This window comes from Aythya ferina (genome assembly GCF_964211825.1).
Source record: "Aythya ferina genome assembly, chromosome: 16".
In the NCBI taxonomy this organism is placed as follows: domain Eukaryota; kingdom Metazoa; phylum Chordata; class Aves; order Anseriformes; family Anatidae; genus Aythya; species Aythya ferina.
In genome coordinates this window covers 4,679,065-4,685,863 of record NC_140315.1, presented here as the reverse complement: position 1 = coordinate 4,685,863, position 6,799 = coordinate 4,679,065, and the positions used below count along the sequence as shown (strand labels likewise).

The window sequence follows — 6,799 nt, the reverse complement described above, 5'->3', positions numbered from 1 at the left end:
TACAGGAAGATAATATTTTTTTCCTATAATGCCTTAATGAAAATGTGGATTTTCAATTGTTCCATGCTCCATGTATCAAAATTAGTAAGGGCAAAATTCAACCAGCTTTAACTGGATTTAAAAGTGCCACTAGAGCAGCGGGACATGCAGCATACATGCTGGTGATGAGAATGCTTTTCATGCACTGTATATATACAACATAACAGTGCAACAAAGATTCTTTAAAAATCCTTAAAAAAACCCACAAAACCAACCAACCACCAACAACAATAACAACAAACAAACAAACAACCAAACCAAACCAAAACAAAACAAACAAACAAACAAAAAAAAACAGAAAAAGAATTACTTGTCCTATTACTTGTCCATATAAATTATTTTAACTTATGTCCTACACTGAGAGATAAACTAGTGATGCAAACAAATAGACTCTCAATGGTCTCTTAAGTAGTTTCTTCACTGGCTAGTAGCCTTGTGCTTCTGTTGCGGACATCCAAGCTATGAAAGCTGAGGGATGCAGATTCTCTAAGCTCCCTGCCAAAGAAAAGCTCATGTAATATTGGAAGACCTAGTCCTCTCATCACCTATGAAACAATTTTTGAAACAGAAACGTGGACCAAAGGTACAGTAAGGAGAAAAGGAGAATGGGTTGAAACGAAGCTGCAAACTGGCCATCACACTGCACACAGCTTTTCCACATGCATTTGGGAGCATCTGTATGTGACCAAAAAAACCCCACCAACCCAACCCCAAACAAACCAGCTACATTGTTGGGTGAGGTAAGAAAGCCCCTCTGGAGAATACCCAAGTTCTGATGCTTTGTGGAAACCTGACTATACCATCTGACATTATTGATGTTGACACCAATTGTAAAGTGAATTTGGAGAGATTAAATGTATGAGGGTATTGTCTGTAATTTTTAATAATCCTCTTCCCTTATATTCTGAAGAAAAGGAACATGATTGTTGTGGATGTATTAATGGAATCTGCCTGTCAAAATAATGAAATTGAAAAAAGCTTTTATTGGGTATGTATATCATAGAAATGCTAGCATTATATATGTCCCTTGTGCCAAATATGTTACCACAGCAATACATGGAGAAGCATCAACAAGAATACAGGATATAATGATGCTTAAAAATCCCACATATATTGACATTGATATAAAACTAAACAGGTCAATGAGCCACATTCCAGTTAATAAATTGTAACATTGTCTATTAGCATTTCATATTTGAATTTTTCTTTAAGTATTATTCTAACAGGAAATTATTAACATGTCTGGACTAGAGATTCTAAGTCTTTGCTGTCAGGTGGAGTTACTGTACCCATTTTCTCTCCTTAGCAAGCTTGAGCTTTGGAGGTATTATATATTATTCAGCTTTTCAGCTTGAGGCTGGTACTTTCCATGTATGATTGACCAGTCAGATACAAGATAAATGGAAGATGAAATCCAATCAAATAATTGCTAAGGACTGTAGTCAGTCAAGTATATAACAGATTCCATAACGCAGAAGGTCTGTGAATAGTACAGTGGACACTAAATTTTGTGGCAGTCCGTAAGGTCATGTTATGATGGGAAAATATAAAATAAATACAATTTTGTTAAAATAGAGATGGCAATTATTTATTTCCAGCTAGCACTAATGATTCAGCTGAAATATATTATCTCAGGATCTGAAATTCATTAATTGGGAAAGCTGTTGTAAAATGAAACCAGACAAGAGTGACAAAAAATGGCAGCAGATGTGAACAAAACACCTGGATTGGTTTTCCAAGGAAAAGAGAAGACTGAGGGAGAGATGAAGATGACAACGTTTTTCATATATGTTGCCATTGAATTGTTCTCTCTGTCTATGGAGACTAGGACAAGTAGTATATCATTTCACTTTCATTAAGGGAAAATGGAAAGGGTCAATTTTCTAATGCTAGTATAGGAACAGACTGCTTAACGATACAGTGGTATCATCATCTTTGAATAATTTAAAACACCTCTGGTATGAATTGTCAAAACATACCTGATCATCCAAAGAGGAAAGTGGACTAGATGAGAGGTTCCCAATCTGTATTAATTGCCTGCAATCTGCAAGTGGTTTAAAGGAAATATGGCATCCAGGAGCAAAGATGACTTTTTGAGGACCTTAGCTTAAAGATATTGTTTTTATAGTGGTAGTAGACTTCATACTGTTACTATTATAACACAGGTTAAGCACATGTTAGGAAACCACAATTGTTGTTAGAGCAGGAAACTGGAAATGGGGATTTTTTTTTTTTTTGTTTAGTTTTTGAATTGATTTTTGCAAGTAGTGACTCAACTACTTTCTGTGTTTTAGTGTGCACACATAAACCAGATCACGTATCTGCAGGAAATTTGCATGCCTGCAGATGAAGGATTTCATCTCAGCATATAAAGTATGACACTGCCATCCTATCTTCAGGATTTATGATCTAGTTAGAGAGTATATGATCAGGAAATCTTAAACAACGCAGGAAGAAATGAATCTCAGCCATTAAATATCAGGTTAGTAAGTCAAAGTCAGTCTTGGTAAGGTAGGAGATGCTTTTTTTCTCATCAGACACTTCTAAGGAAACAAAATCTAAAGTTTGTGCTGCAGCTGTGAACAGATGAGTTAAATAGTGTAGTAAAGCTGCAGAAATGTTATCAGGTGTGAATACAGGAATGGGAAGGTAACATCTCTTTCATAGCATATCACGTAGCCCAGAGACTGCTTGGAACAAGAACCTGGGTGAAGCACTCAGTAGTGCTTGCAGGTGGGTTTGTTCAGAGACTCATTTATTTTTCTTTCCCATCAAGAACAATTAATTTCTGTCTCCTAAATGTAAAACAGCTGTTGCTTGTCCTTGTTAATCAAATGATGGCAGAGATCAGGGCCTGCGGTCTCTGTGGGCCAGACTGTGAACGTGACTCCTGCTGGTATGTAGTGCTATTCCCGCTGAACCTGAGGAGCTGCAAAAGTCCCTGCCATGGAAGCATTGTGCTTGACTGACTCGGGCTTCCAAGGAAGAGAGGATGCACAGGCAAATCCTAAAGCTTTCCATTCAATTAGTGAACACCCTGCTGCTGGCCATAGGAATGAACTACAGCTGGTATCAAAGAGCTAAACTCAGATGTCATTTTGCCATCCGTATACATGTATAGCAATTTGTTCTTGTGTATGTGAGTATTTCAGAAATGACTAAAATACTTGAAACGGTTATTCTACCTCACCCTTGCTTCAGCTGCTGGCAACCATTAGACTGTTTGTCTCTTCTTTGTCGATCTGGCATTGCTGGAAGCAACACCACTGGCATGACAATGATTGACAGGAGACACTGCACTGAGAGGCACTAATTGGGTGAAACAGGAGCAGCAGACCACAGCTCACTGGGCAGTCTCCAGGAAAGGTGAGGGGGCTTGTAAAGTGACCTGGACTCCCTCCTGACAGGGAAAGGACAAGATGTGAGGGCTGAACAAGAGAGGAAGGAAATGACTGTGTGATCTGTAACCCCAAGCAGACGTACAAGCTTGTGTTATCGAGTCAGCTCTTTGCCGTGGAAGGAAATGATGTGAGTGACTATTCTTTTTGGATTAAAAAATGAGAATTACTGTGGTGCCTGAAAGCAAGAGAGAGCTCTTTGCATGCCCTATCATCTGGAACATGCTACCTTCCTTTCCATCCTATATGCTGTCACATTTTTCACATCATGGCTCGGTTCTTACTAGAAAATCTCATGGAACACTTCTTCATTTATCCCTGCATGGACTGCATTTTCTCTTTCTCTTGGAAACATACTCTTCAGATCCCTTTGGCAATTACAGCAGCTGTTTAAAATCAGCCAAGATGGTACCCCTTAATCCAGCTGCTTCAATAAATAAATAGACTCTTCATTGCCCAAATAAGTATGACTACACAGAAATAAAGTAAAATAACACCATCATCAAGAAAAATGCTTTGAGAACCTCTGTGCCACCTCATTTTAAACATAAGCTTAAATGCTAGGCTTGATCCTGACCTGGCTGTATGTGCCTGTTATTCTCTCTCGACATTCCTTACAGAAACATGGGCAGGCAGCTCACCCTTGCTGTGGAAAGAAAAGGGTGTATGGTACAGGAGAAACACTGTCATTCTCTAATATTCACAACCTGATTTTCCTTCTGTATGGCCAAGCTTTACTTCCACATTAGTACTAAAATTTCTCTCTTCACTTCAGATGGTGAACTTTTGTTTTACAGCTGGTATTATGCCTTTGTATTTGCTAACAAGGTAGCATGGCAGCACACATAAACTGTACTGTGAAACATATGCTTTCCTTTAAGTACTTGAAGATTTTCAGGAATCTATATTTATTTTTATTAGTAATATCTCTATATGAATATTAAACAGCTGATAAGCTGGCACAACATCTATAACAATTTATGAGACAAAATTTCTGACTTCCAAATGGCTGCCTAATTTTATAAGGCTTACATTAAAATTAGCTATGCTACTCAGTAACTGGAGGTCTTGTCTTCATAATCAGAGTCATCAGACACATTCTGGACGACTTGAAGAATGAAAGATTCCTGTTAATAATTGCTGTGTAGACAATGAAATAAGATATTTAGCCTTGCCAGTCAAGTTTCAAATACCTCATCACAGCTGAAAAACATGAAGGGCAGAAATTCTGTAGAATGCATTTGTGGCTGAGAATGAGGTAGTAACAGAGGGAATAGAATAAAACAAAAACACAACATGCTTTTGGTTGGGGAAAAGATCAAAGGTAAAGGCAGAGCACTTGCTTTTGGAAATCTCTTCAGGAGCAGCATTTCATGCAGACGCCTGCTGGGTGCCATCTGCTGCTCAGTGCATTTGTATGGTCTGTGCCAGGGAGACTTTCAGGAAATGTTTACAAAAATGTGCAGGTTGCTGATATAACATATCACAAAGTGAAAAGTTTAGTTATTTTATTTACACCAACCTTTTCTTTTCATAGATCATGTTTTCCAATGAATTCATAACACACCTGGCATACTGGAATCTGAGCACTAGCTTGTATCTTAGAATACTTCCGTAGTATGAGTAATTAATACACTGATTACACATTTTTCTTCACTGATTCTTAAAATGAAACTAATGCTTTTCAAAATGGCCTGAACAATCTTTAGGCTCTTGTTAGTTTACAAATGGGAGATACTACGAACAGTAGCTAGATTCAGTGGATTTTCACAGAGCGTGAATATACAGAGAATGTAATATTCAGCAATTTCTGCCTCGTTCTGAGGAACCTCTTATACTAGTGATGGAAGCTTCCTCAAGCTGGTCTCTGGTAGAAAGAAGTGATGCAGGATTTATTTACCTAAAATATACTTACTCCACCTCTGTAAGGATAGGGCTTGCTGGGATGTACAGTGCCGAGCATGGCACCATCAGAGAAATCTCAAGGTCTGATGTGTAGACCATAGCCATCCTTTAAAATCAGTAGAACAGACTCATAAGGCTGAGGAAGTTTCCCTTTTAATGACTTACATGAACACAAGTTAGTCAGGGCTAAAGAAACCCTACAAAAGTGATGAGAGCTCAGACTGTTCTTCTGCAGGATTTGGCTCTAGCTGTCCCACTGGCTCTATGTCACCAAGCAAACACCCATCCAGATTCAGATGTAACAGCTGATGCAGACATCTGAAGGTTGAAAGTTGTTTGAATACTAGATATATTTCTTGCACACAGCTTTAACATCTTAAATATTTTCTTGTTTTTCTCTCTCAGAAAGGAACAACAAGCAATAACAGGAAATTTATCTAAACAGCCACCTACAAACCAGTACAGCCCCTAGTATCTGTCATTCCTTTTGAACAGACCTGGCATAGCCCCTCTGTACCTCATACTTTCAGGGTTTATAACACCCTGTTCCATCTTCAGTGAATGCTCTCACTGTGCTCCTTTGCCAGCCTTGTGCTCCCATTTGTCTCGTGCATTTTGGACTTTTTACCAGAGCAGATTAAACAGAACAGCTGCCTCTACAGAAATCAGATTGATGCACATGATTACATGGACTGTTAACTTTGGTTTAAAAAAATTATTTACCTGCCAACACTCGCAGACACCTTCACAAACCACTTGCTGATGACACTTCTGTTCACCTTGGAAAGGACATGAAATGAAGAACACAGTGTGACATTCTTAATAGATTGTCTAGAATTTACCACAGTGCTTGTACTGGATGATTCATGTCATGTCCAACAAATATAACTTTTCTAAGAAACTAAAAAGATTTACTGAGGAACTGAAGTCTGCATTACTGTACTATTAAAGTAGTTACCTATCTTAATTTGATGATGCTTCTCTAAGTTCCATACACAAAACACAGAAATTTCTGAGAATGTAGCAAAATATCTGCTTTTCAGTGCAAAATAACTTACGAGCCAAGTTTTCCACATTTTGTACAATAGTTTAAAAACTAAAATTTTGGCAACTAGTGGGAAACTTTATATAATTATTTTATTATGATCTGTCAGTGCACACTTGCATAACTAGACAGAGAATTCTATCAGAAATTTCAGCAGTGAAAAGAGCCTAGCTGAAGCAGAAGGTATCCATTTTCACTGTGGAAACTACCTAGAAGTCTCCAAATCTAATGAATTACTCTTAATCAAGATAGCATCCACTGGCAATTTTGCCTGGCTTTGCTGGTGTGTCCTGATGTGGACCACATTTCTGACAGCTTCCCTACACTCTCCAAATCTCTTGGCTAATCTTAAGGGATTTCTGTGGTCTTCATTACTACCACCAATCCCAAGTGTTAGAGATTCCATGAGGAA

At 38.2% G+C, this 6,799-nt stretch overlaps 1 long non-coding RNA gene across 1 annotated transcript; it reads left to right on the top strand.

Moving 5' to 3' along the window:
* Window positions 1-2,911: 2,911 nt before the first annotated feature.
* On the top strand, window positions 2,912-6,205 carry LOC311445572. Its single transcript, XR_014698517.1, has 2 exons — window positions 2,912-3,567; window positions 5,748-6,205. It is a non-coding gene; the product is annotated as an uncharacterized lncRNA (long non-coding RNA).
* The last annotated feature ends 594 nt before the right edge of the window (window positions 6,206-6,799 follow it).